Consider the following 12,305-nt stretch of genomic DNA (forward strand, 5'->3'; position numbering starts at 1 on the left):
CTCTGTGCGCAGAGGGGGCTCTGGCACTAGGATCAGGACCTGAGGCAGAAAGGAGCTGAAAGTGTGGGGACTCAGACCGTGGTGGGGAGGGCAAGGTGCCCAGGGTGGAGAAGGGAAGTTTTGAGGTGGCCACCTCACTGCGCCCTGCCCACCGGGCAGCCCAGCAAACTGGCCCCTCCCTCCCGATGGTCCTGCCCTTCCCCAGGAGAGAGCCCAGTGGTCACTTCCTCTGACACCCTCTCCCCTCCCCCGCCCAGCAGCAGGGCCCGCCGGTCCCACAGGCCAGGCAGCCCCTCCCTCGGAGCCGGAAGACTGGGAAGGGTTAACACTCTTTGTTATCTCTCCTTTTAATCCTCAGATGGGCCGGCGGCTCACGTCGTTCGGATCTGGTACAGAGAAAGCGTTAACTATTATCTGCTTCTAGCTGACCATCTGCTGTTGCAGAAAATTCAAAACCCTGGAGATCTACTTATATCCACATCGTAAACGAGAAAAGATGTTTTAATTAAGGGAAATCAGGTTAACTTAGCTCTAATTTACAAGCCGCCTGCCTAATGAATTGTCTGGGCTGCTCTCTCTTTGTAAGAGAGTAAATCTGAGGGTCCTTTCCCTCCGCAGCTCAGACACTAATTAACTAACCAAGAATTTTAGTAGCACTCCGCCTGTCGCCTAATAGTTTTACCTAAAGCCAGCCCGGTCATTGCTTGTACAAATTGCCAATTAAATGTGATTGATATAATGAAATGGGGTTGTATTTTCACTTACCGCCCCCGTCCCCCCTCATTCTGCATCACTTACCCGCCCCCCACCCCACCCCACCCCACTCCCAGGCCCTGGCGATGCACACCCAGCCCGTCGCGGAGCCCAGCAGAACCGGCCCCAGCCGGGCGCGCGGCTCCAGGTGGGGCCGCCAGGGCCCGGCGAGCTCCTGCTAAACCGACATTTCTATTAGTTGAAGTTAACAGGCACGATCTTGTTTCCAGATATTTATCCACGTACCAAGGGCTGTAGTTACATGTTTGAAGTTCGGGGGGAAAAGGGAAAGATCCAAGCAGCCGTTCTAAAATACATTAACAGTTTCCAAAATCTATATCGCTGCTTAATTAAATATGTTATCCTGTTTATAGGATCTGTGGCTAATTATTTAGAGTCATTTAATCTACTCAATTTGCACGTTAATTAAACAGCCGCGGTTTGCAGAGCGCGGCCGGCGGCTCGGAGGGGCGCAGCGCCGCCTGGCGGGGATCCCTGCTCGGCCGGTGCCCGGCGCGCGGCGGGGCTCCCAAGGCCGGCGGTGCGCGAGGGGTGCGCGGCCACCGGGGCGCGTCTCCAGGCCCCTACCCCGCAGGACCCCGGGGTCACCCGGCCCAGCCGACGGCTTCTGCGCCACAGGGACGGGGAGGGAGCCGTTCGTCCGCTCGGCCCTCCCTCCGCCCGAGCCCCTCCCCGAGCGCGGGGCGCGCGGCGACGTGGAAGGCCGGGCCGCCCGGCCTGGGTACCCGGGAAACGGAGGCGCGCGCCCCGCCTCCGCCCCGCGGCCGAATAGTTTCCCCTCGCGAGTCCCCATCTGTCCCTCTCCGCCCGGGTGTTTTGGCCTTTGTCTCGCCGCCCTGTACCGACACCCTCTTTCAAAGCCCACTTCTGTCGCCCTTCACGATCTCTTCTGCCCCATTAACCCATCGGCACGAGGCTCCCGCCGCAAGGCCTCGCCTCTCCACGGTCGGCCGCTGACCCCGCGGCCCGACGGGCGGGAACGGCGTTGGCCTTGAACCTAAACAGAGGCAGCCACCCTGCCCGGGAGAGCTGAGCCCTCAGTGGACGGGCACGGCGACCGCGCGGCCCGTGGCAGGGGCCGGCGTTGCAGCTGCGGCCCGGGAACCGCGCGCGCCCGCCCGCGCGCCAGGGGCGCTCCTTTGTCCCTCCCAGGCCTGGACGCTGGCAGCAGAGAGGAAGCCGAGCACCGAGGCAGGTCGGCCTGGGGCCCTGGTCAAGGAAGACCGATAACCTGTTCCTGAGCCCGGGGCTGCCTCTCGGCCTGATTCCATTTTCCTCCCCGAAATAGAGAAGAAAGCCCCGCGACGCTGGTGGGACAGCGGCGAGCTATCCGCGGCGCCAGGCCCACCGCGGAGGCCTCCGGCACAGCCCCCGACACCCTGGCCGCTGCCCACCGTCCCCTGCTCTCCCGCCGGCAGCTTTCAGGAGGCCGAGCCTTGTGGTGCCTTGTGGTGAGAGCACAGGCAGCAGACACTCCAGGCTGCCCACTGGAGCTGAAGGACTTTCGCAGGGGCTTCCTAGTGGCTTCCTAGAGGGAGGCAGGCCTGCACTCGGGTGGAGCGCTGGAGGGGGGACCCTGTGTCTTCGCTGTCCCGGGGGAATCCCTCCCAGGCTGTCTGACCAGCGTGGCAGAGGAAGGTGGACCATGGCCGAGCGTGGTCCCAACAGCTGAAACTGGGGCGTCGGAAGGCTGGTGGGGCTGGTGTGCTGAGGCGCACACGCAGGTCACTGACTGAGTGTACCCTCTCTCTCCACCTGGGGCCTCCTTTAGTTTGCCCCACAGATGCAGTCCCAGGGCACTGGCAAGTCTGCCAGGGCTTGGGACATCATCCTTTACGCTCGGTGATGAGGGCTGGTTTCCAATGACACCAAATGCGAGTCTCACCCTTTATGAAGTGCACAGCCTGCAGCACTCTGCTCAGCTGTGATATCCTTGTATTTTACAAGGTCCTGAAGTCTTAGCCCCTGAAGCTGCTCATCCTCCTCGAGCCACTAGAGGACATCCCCCAGGGTCCAGGCACCCACCTCTCCGCCGGGGCAACATCTCCCAGGTACCAGAGTACGAGGCCGGGACGGGCCAGGGGCAGGAGCACTGTGGCCAATGGTCCTGAGCCCGGGACAAACATTTTAATCATTAGCACTCTTTTTGTTTGCTCGTTTTTAAAAGTTTACAGTTAGGCCTTGCCAGATACAATTTGGATTGTCATGCGCTGCCCAGTTTTAAAAAATGCCGTTTTGTTTTCCCTGAACCAGAAGCTATTTTTGACTTTAGCTTATTTTGACACCCTGTCTTGCCACTACCCCGTCTTTTATAAGCCGAACTCTGGGCCCTGGGCTTCTAATGAGTACTTTCCTGATTTAAAGCAGAAACGAGCAGCTACCTGTTTGTGGTCCCTGCGTCTGACAGGAGAAGGGACAGAGAAAGTGAACCAAATTGCGAGGTTCGCTCTCATTAAATAAAGTCCCTGTGAAGAGACACGTGACAGCATTTCCATGCATCAGATCAGTGATGAGACGGGCTCGTCATCGAGGGCTGTGATTGTTTAATGCCACTCGTCCTGCTGACACGCGTGGACGTGTGCTGATTAACTCTCAGCAGAGCCCGTCCGGCTGCTGTTACAGAGGCAGGGGTGAGAGCAGCTCCCCCGGGAAGGTTGGCTGTTTCCAGGCTGGGAGTCAGGGCAGTGGGTGGGGGTGGGGCTCATGTGCTCTGAAGTTCATGACCGAGGCCAAGGCTGAGGGCCCAACACCTGTCAATCCTGCTGCCCTGACTTTCCTCAGCTCAGTTCCGCTCCAGCCCGGGAATGGGGGGTGGGTGTGTGGAGGGGGGCAAGCACACTTAGAGTCTGAATTAGCTTAGGGAGAAGAGCACAGTGACTGCAGGTTCCACGCAGCCTAGGGGGAGGCAGCAGGTTGACAAGGAGAAGTGATGTCCCATGAGTGCCACTAGCATGAGCTGGCACTCAGCAATGTCATTGTGGCTGACGGCTAAGGTGGCTGCAGATGGGCCGGTTAAACTTCAATCACCACTGGCTCCCTGTTCTGCGCCCCCCAACCTGGGTGTCCCCAGACCCCTCTGCCTTTGTGAGAAAGAGTGATCCCATCTATCTGCCTGTCTGTCCATCCGTGCATCCACAGAGACACACAGCAGTGGGCGAGGGGTGTGAGCCTGGGAGACACCTGTCCCACTCCGCCCGCCTGCTGGACTCAGCCTCCAGAGGGCAGCCAGCCCTGGATGCGCCCCTGCCGCACGCAGAACCCTCCCGGCTCTGCAAGGACATCCGCTGCCCAGCACAGCAGTGCGTCCCATGCCCGAAGCAGGTGCCTCTAGAGACAGGAGGGTCCCTCTGTCTCGACCTATTTGATTCTTGGGACCATAAAGAAGTTGGAAGAGGCCCTGTGCAGAGACGGTGGGCGCAGAACCAGTCAGACGGGCCAGGGTTGGCTACAGGACCCGAGTGTCCTCAGGCACCAGGGCCCCTGCGTCCCCAAGATGCCTGGTGACTTGAGGAGCCTTCCTCGGCTCTCACCGGCACAGGGAAACGGAAGCAGGGGAGATGGAGCAGGGGCTTGTTTGCAGGTAAGTCTGCAGGTGAGTGCAGCTCTGGACTGTGGGCTGGGCAGCTGTTGCCTCTGCTGTGAGCACCCCATCATCACTGAGCACCCACATCACCAACAGTTGTTTGCCTGACTCATGAGAGTGTCCTGCTGGGAGAGCAGGTGAGGGACTGGGCTTGGAGACAGAGGACGTGGTGGATGTGGTGCCCCCAACCTCTGACCTCTGACCTCCGACCTCGGACAGGTACTGTCGCCCAGAGGAGCCTGCGGGCAGACGCTCTGCTGAGGACAGGCCCACGGCCAGGGGGCTCCGGGAGGCCAGTGGCGCAGGGGTCAGGCGCTGTGCTTGAAGGAGGCCCGTGGTTGGATTTCAAGGACAGAAGGCACCAGCCAGTCCTGAGCTCCTGCTTGCTCCTGGCGCCCCGGTCAGAGCGCGCGGGCCCAGCGGAGGCGGTGGCCTTCCACGCTGTGAACCGCCGGTCTGCCGGCACCGGGACACAGGTGCCCAGGGCAGGCTCAGTGCTGGGGGCTGCACCCCAGAACTCAGAGAGCAGAGGGGGCGTCTGGGGTCCTGCGGTCGGCACAGTGACACTATCTCACGTCAGTGCTCAGACGGGATGGTGAACTGGCCCTCACTTCCCCCCAGACAGCGGCTGTCGCTGCTTCTGCTCCGGGAGGCCGCGCTCCTGCAAGGCTGTGGCACCCAGTGGGCGGCAGCGAGGCCTCGGGGCCGTCCCCACAGCAGCAGCTGCTGCCCTCCCTTTCAGCCCAGAGAACAGAGCACTCTGGACTCAGTGTCCCCCAAATTCCAGGCACTCGAGTCTGGCCATTATATTTCTCTTTAAACCGCCCAAAATACAAGCCCTTTCAATGGAGCCCCGGGCTGAGCCCAAGCCCGTCACCGTCACCATTCGGCGGTACTGGCAGGGGGAGCACCGGTGCTAATGTGAAGATGGGTCTGGACGAGACATCTGCCATCCCTCGCCCGCTCATCTGCCACTAGCAGGGGGCCGTCCTCCTGGCCTCAGGGCGACCTTGCAGTCATGAAGCCACGTGCTGGGACCGTGGCCCCCATGCACAGAGTCCTCAGCGTCCCTCCACTCTGCCCCTCTGCTCCAGGCCCCGTTCCAGGCTGTGTGGCAGCAGGAAGCAGGAGCCCCGGGGGCTGCTCCTCCCCAGGGAAGCAAAGGTGGTCTCGGCTGGAGCGTGCGGCCCTTCCCGCCGCACAGCCGTGTGTCCGTGTCTGCAGGCCTGTCACTGAGTCACCCATCACACCTGGAGGTCTTTCTTTTTTATCTTTAAGATTTTATTTATTTATTTTTAGAGAGAGGGGAAGGGAGGAAGAAAGCGAGGATGAGAAACATCCATCGGTTGCCTCTTGCAAGCGCCCTGACCGGGGACCTGGCCTGCAACCCTGGCAGGTACCCTGACTGGGAATCGCCCCGGTGACCTTTCACTCTGCTGGATGATGCTCAACCCACTGAGTCACACTGGCCAGGGCTCGCCTGGAATTTCTGTGCTCATCTTGAGGAGCAGCCTACGTGAACCCCAGAGAGGGCCAGGAGGAAACGGGGGGGGGGTGATGTCCCCTCTGGGAAGGGGTGCTGTTGTGTGTTGCCCAGGGTCCACGGCTTCCTTCACCCTTGGCTTTCTGCTGTGGAACAAGAAGCCGGTCAGACAAACAGCATTCAGCAGCTGGGACAGACGGCTACCCAGAGATGGGCCTGTGTGTGGACAGCCCGCTCCTCCCTGCAGCGCCCAAGGCCACTGGGGTGGCCTAAACCCTGTCCCCACCTGTTGCCTCTGTGAATACCTCCCTGCACGGTGACACTTGGTTTAGTGGTCTGCAAACTTTTTGTGTGGCATAAAAACAACTGAATAATTAAAACAAGCACCAAACCCGGAGTATTAACGGGACGCTCCAGAGACTCCCGGGCGTGGCCTGAAATGGGAAGGGCTCTTGGAGGCCGTCTTCTCGCCGCGTGGGCTGGAGAGGCTGAGGGGCCGGTCCCCAGCCTCGCCTGTCTTATTAATTTTTTTTATCTACAATTCTAAACTACTATTTCATTTATTAGAACAATAGGGAAGCTTATTGAGGTTGTATTTTTATTAAAATTTCTATTAACTTCTGCTATCAGTACAGTTGTAGATTAATTAATTTTTACTACTTTTCTAAAGCAAAAAATATTAGAGCTGATCCCAAATTAGTTCAGATGTGAAACGGGCCACATCAGGAAAAGAGCAGTTCAGCAGCATGGCTCCCGAGCCGTCTGGGCAGGGAGTCACACTGAGGGGCGCTGACGGGGGGGGCGGGGGTGTCCTCTCACGGGTGGAGGTGAGTCCCATGCATGTTGGTTCTCAGCCAGAGCTGCATACAGATTTGACTCTTTTAGGCTTTTTTGCTTGTTGTTTGAGGAGTGTGTGGTTCTATGAGGTTTTTGCTTTCCAGGGGACATTCACACACTTTGAAAGCCACAGTCTGGAGGGACGTCACCCCCCACTCACAGCGTGGTGCAGCCGCCCCTCCAGTTCCGGGGCCCCCGTCGTCCCCCGGGGCCCGTCCCTGCCCTGTCTGTGGGCGTACACACTGTGTGTCTGAGGTGCCCAGGTGTGGGGCCCCCCCGTAGCTGAAGCGCGCCCAGCCGGTCCCCCCACCGTCGCTCCACGGTGGGCACTGGCCTCCGCTGGCCCCTGGGCAAAGAGCTGCTGCGAGCAGGTGTGCACAGCCATGCGCCCGCGTCCTTCCCGAGTCTCGCAGGGAATTCTGCGTTAACTTTTCAGGTAGCCGTCAACCTGCTCTCCACGCTTTTCATTTTTGAACGTTTTTTCGTCCCTTTCCTCCTGCCGGTCTCAGTGAGGGGCCGGCGGGTGTGAAGGGCAGAGTGGGGACTGGGATGGGGACGGCGGCAGGCGTCTGCCCTGGCTTGAGTGGCTCGCTGAGGGGAGGACGACCGGCCGCCCAGGCGCCTCCTGCAGACGCGGATAGCACCTTAGCCACATGTATGTCTTCTTCTAATCCGGCTTCGTGGTGACTGAAATGTGTGGACAATCTCCCGATACCCCAACCAGAGAGAAAACCCCTGCACTGCAGCTTCCGAGGGCGCGTGGTGGGGGTAGGGGAGGCGGCCCCAGGCTCCGGGCCGTTCAGGCCTCTCAGCACCCTACAGAGGAGACCGTCACAAACGAGGTGCCCAGGGTAGTCAGCAGCTGCAGCTCAAGCGCCTTCACTTCCTGTGCCCTCTGCCAGGCCGGGGTACCCCTCCCAGAGCGCTGCCACCACCTGCTGGCTTTTCCTGGATATGGCGCGGGGTCAGCCTGTGGCCGTGGCATGACAGTCTCGGACCGTCACCTGAGTGGGCCACCAGCCTGTCTTCCTCCAGTGAACTGTAACCAAGGCAGCCAGACACAAAGCGTCCGCGTCAGTGCCAAGGCCTGGTGCTGGCAGTGCCATCTGAGGGGCTGCCCGCAGCTGCCAGGCAGGGCCGTGCCGTGGGGCTGGGGGTGGGGGGCGGGGGGCAGCAGGGGGAACCTGAGCCGTGGCTGCCTGTCTTGTCCCCCATGCAGCCCTGTCCCCAGCCAGGCTGAGCAGCCGCCACGTGGAAGCTGTGGCTGCTGGGTTGGCAGTGGGCCTCACGCAGGAGGCACATCTGGCGCCCAGCTGTTTGGAGTGCAGCCGGGCAGCCGGCCCACAGGCGGGGGGCCCCGCTCCCCTTCCTCTGACCTCCCCACCCTCAGTGTTACCCAAGGAACAGGGTGGAGCTGTCTCCAAACGGCTCGGCGGCTCCTGTCTGAACACGAGGCTTGGTGTTCAGCACCCCGCCCTCTCCGGCTGGGCCCCTCTGCTCACGCTGGGATTTTCAAGACGGAGCGCTGGGAGCCATGAGAGCTGCTTCCAGGACTTTGAGAGCACGTTCACTGCCTCCCTGGAACATCTGGGAGCGAGAGGTGTCCAGACCCAGGGCACAGCAGTTCCGGGAGCTTTGTGGGCTCTGGGACGGAACCCTCAAGGCCTACCGACAGGACATGGCAGGAGGGGCACCCCGCTGAGCCACACTGCCGAAACACGTGCCCATGAGCTTGCTCGGCTTCCCTTCTGATCCTCCCAGGCTGTGGGCCCCTCACCCTGCCGTTTGCACGAGACGGGCCGGCGCACTCGGCCCGTGCGGTTCCTCCCCAGAGACACCATCCCCCTGAGCTGCAGCGGCCGGTGACTGATCGCAGAGGCAGGCCGGGGCCTCGGGGTGGAGGGTGAGCCCTGCTCCGGGCAGGGGGGACTGCGGCTCCCGACCGCTAGGGAGCCCAAGCGATGATTTGTCTGTCAGAGTTGGGAGCGTGAACTCACTTATCCAAATAAGCCCCAGCTCCTGTGTGTGGGGCCACAGACATGGTGTGTGTGTGGGGGGGGCTCACAGAGACCAGGCCGGGGCCGGCGGCCCCTGCAGGCGGCCCACAGAGGGGCCTGTGAACGTGGCCCGGCTTGTTTCTATGAGGGTCTCCAGGGAAGCGTTGCTGCGTGGATTTCGGGGTGTCTGCTCCTGATATTTCTCAGAACTCAGCCAGGCAGCAGGTGTCCGACACACCTATACCGTGTGGAAGGTGCTGTTTGGTGGCTGTAGCTCGGGAGCCATAAAAGAGTAAAGAGAACAAGGGAGAAGAAGGTGATAGTGGTTCCTGTGAGCGGAACCAAGGTGAGACGGAGGGGGCTGGGCGGCGGGGTGAAAGGAAAAGCGGGGCATCACAGAGGCTGCGAGCGGCTGGGCACACACCTGACGGGCGCCCGGGTGAGGGGGCTGCGGGTCGCGCCATGCACAGAGAGGGTGCTGGCTCACGATGTGCCCCCTGGACCCAGGATTCACGCGTGTGAGCAGGCTGCGCAGAGGGGCCCGTGTCCAGCACGCCGTGTGAAAGCCACAGGCCACCAACAACGAGGAGACCAGGTTGCGAGCTGTTGCGCGAAGAACCCAGTGACCTACAGGCGAGTGACAGTGACAGCCGACTTCTCAGCGGCACAAGGGAGCCAGAGACGCGGTGGAAGGTGCCCAGAGGGAGCACACGTCCATGCGGAGTTGTCCACCAGCCTCGGGCGAAACGGAGACACAGCCGGGCCCCACAGCAGCTGTGGCCGCTGCCGGCCTTTCTGGACGCTCACCAAGGGGACCAGGACATGAGGGGACGTGCAGTTAAAAAGAAGGTGAACAGCCCTGGCTGGTGGGGCTCAGTGGACTGAGCACCTGCCTGTGAACCAAAGGGTCGCCGGTTCGATTCCCAGTCAGGGCACAGGCCTGGGTTGCGGGCCAGGTCCCCAGTTGGGGGCGCATGAGAGGCAACCACACATGGGTGTTTCTCTCTCTCCTTTCCCCTCTCTCTGACAGTAAATAAACAAATAAATAAATATTTTAAAAAAGAAAAGGAAGGTGAACAAGCTCAAACCTCAACAAGCACCAACCACGCCACGCGTAACCCCGAAAGCGCTTCCCTGGGGTTGGCGGTTCAACGCCCAGAAGGCGGCGGGCTGTTGGGTGACAGTGATGTGACCCAGGCAGTCACCGTGGTGGGGGCAACCTGGGGCCCTCCTCTCTCGGGCGGGAGGAGGGTCACTGCTGTTAGACCTTACATTCAAGCCCGTGGGTTCAAAATGAGCAGGAGTCCCCGTGCTGCGCAGTCTTGCTTTCTGCGGACCCCTCACGCCAGACAGTCCCGGCTGCAGGGAGTGGACCAGGCCGGCGACCGCAGGCTGTGGCAGCAGCAGAGAGGGGACATGCAGCTGGGCTCAGCCACGTGGCTGCGTGCGGCAGGGGACCCTGGAACATCCGTGTTCAAGGGTTTGGGGTTTCTTTCTATGCAACCTTGACCCCTGGATCAACTAATAGCTGTGAACAGCCCCCTTCTCTCTTAAATGTCTGCTCGGAGCGCATGGACGCCGTGGCAGCCTTTGAAGGGCGGCCGCCGCGCGGTGTCCTAGTGGCCGTCCCCTTCCTGAGGCCTCCCTGCTGCTCCCTCACAGGGGCCGCAGACCAGTGTCGCCAATGGCGCGGCCGCCAGAGCCTGGGCCCCGGGCTGCACCGGCCCGGCCAAGCTCCCACAGCCGGGCACTCACGGCCACACCTCCCGCTTCTCCGACTCTCGAAACCAACCCCGAGCTCCTCGCGCGGCCGGGCTGCGTCCTGCTCCTGGCGCCCAAGCCGCTCACGCTCCTGCTGGAGGGTCCGGGTTCGAGGGGACGGCACTGCGCCCTGACACGCTCGGCCAGGGTCTCTCCCTCTGTCTCACACACATGCGCACACGCGCACACACACACACACACACACACACGCACACACAGCTCCAGCAGAGCCCTGAGGCGGCTGAGTTGGGGTGGGAACACACGTGCCTCTCACGGTCACATGTCCAGCATCTACTGCGAGGGCTGGGGTCCCACTCGAGGCAGGCACATGCTTGTTCCTGGGCCTCTGGCCAGCCCGGTGCCACTGTCTCCCGTGCGTGCCTCATCTGAATGGGACAGGGTGCCTGCAGCACCCAGGCACCTATGCCCCTACCCGAGTTTCACCCGCTGCTCTCCCTGCGTCGTGTGTGCCCCGGGCAGCTGCGCCAGGGATCAGCTCTGCGTGGCGGTCACAGCGTGGCCGCCATGTGTGCACAGGAGGCGCTGCTGCCCCTCAGGTCACGTGCGACCTACCCCTTTCTGCACAAACACGTGTGATTCACGCTCCCATGTGTCAGTCAGGGAATCAGCACTTGGCAAAGCGGAGGCCACAGGGCCCAGAGACGTGCGTGGTGTGGACCCTCCTGACCTGCTGCCCCCCACACGCCCCTGGACCCGCTCCAGCCTTTCCTCGTCACACTAAGAGTGGGGACATGAGGGGCCCTCCACTCTGACTACAGCCCACGAGATGCTGCGGTGGCAGTGCGGGGGGACAGGGGCAGGAAGGACGGTCAGCTTACAGTGCAGAGCACCTGCCGCCACCACTGCACACGACCGCAGGTGAAAGGCCGCGTGGTCTGACGGTGGCAGTGGGGGCAAAGCCCAGGTACTGAGAGAGTGCATGGCCACCTCCAGGGGGGCTGACTCGCCAGGGACAAACAGGAATGAAGAGAAGCCAGACAAGGGGCCTGCTGCCTCTTGGGGGCACAGGGCAGTCTGGGGGGCTTCCACGTTGGAGATGCCAACACTGCCCTGGGGCACGTGGCTACCGAGCCGTGCGCTGCTTTCTGCCAATAGCAATTTCAAATCTTCTGCTTCCTCTTTGCACAGAGAGGCTTCTGGCTTTTGTTGGCTGACATTAAAGACCACGGAACAGCTCTGAAGAGCGTGCTGTCCCCATGCGCGTCCGGCACATGCCTCTTGTCACCGGCCGGCTGCACGGGCCTCCCTGGGATGGGGGATTGGCGAACGGGGGCCCTGTGGGATGGGCCCCTTCGCATCTTTACTGTAATTGCTTCCACACACCATATGCATCTGAAGCGCTGTATAAACAACAGCGCCAAACAACAGGAGGGGAGGCTGCACTTCTTCCAGGAGCTCCTTGGCAAGTGGGAGGTCTGCCAGTGGGAGGCAGCAGCCCAGCGCCCAGCTTCCTGGGGTCCAGGGCCTGGGAGCAGCCGGAAAGACGGATGGACGGATGGACGGACGGACGGACGGGGAGTGGCGGGCAGCTCTTCCAGGCACGCATGTGCTTCCCCGGGCGGGGTCGGCGCCCCAGGGCTGCTGGGCTGACAACCAGGTAGCAGAATTCAGTGCCATGGGAGATCTTCAAGGCAGACAGCTTTGGTAGGTGAGAAATTTGGAAGAAAACAAGCCCCTTGACCCAAACTTCACTTTAAAAACGGTACTTTTCTTTGTAAAAAATAAACACATTGCTAGCGTCTCTGGACTGAAAGATCCAGCCTGCGTCTCCACCTCGGCAGCAGATGTCCCGTGTGTTACGCCTCAGGAGCTGCTGCGCCCCCATAAATATTTATGGAGAACCACAAGG

The sequence above is a fragment of the Furipterus horrens genome, unplaced genomic scaffold, assembly GCF_987537825.1.
Source record: "Furipterus horrens unplaced genomic scaffold, mFurHor1.1.pri manual_scaffold_10, whole genome shotgun sequence".
NCBI classification, from domain to species: domain Eukaryota; kingdom Metazoa; phylum Chordata; class Mammalia; order Chiroptera; family Furipteridae; genus Furipterus; species Furipterus horrens.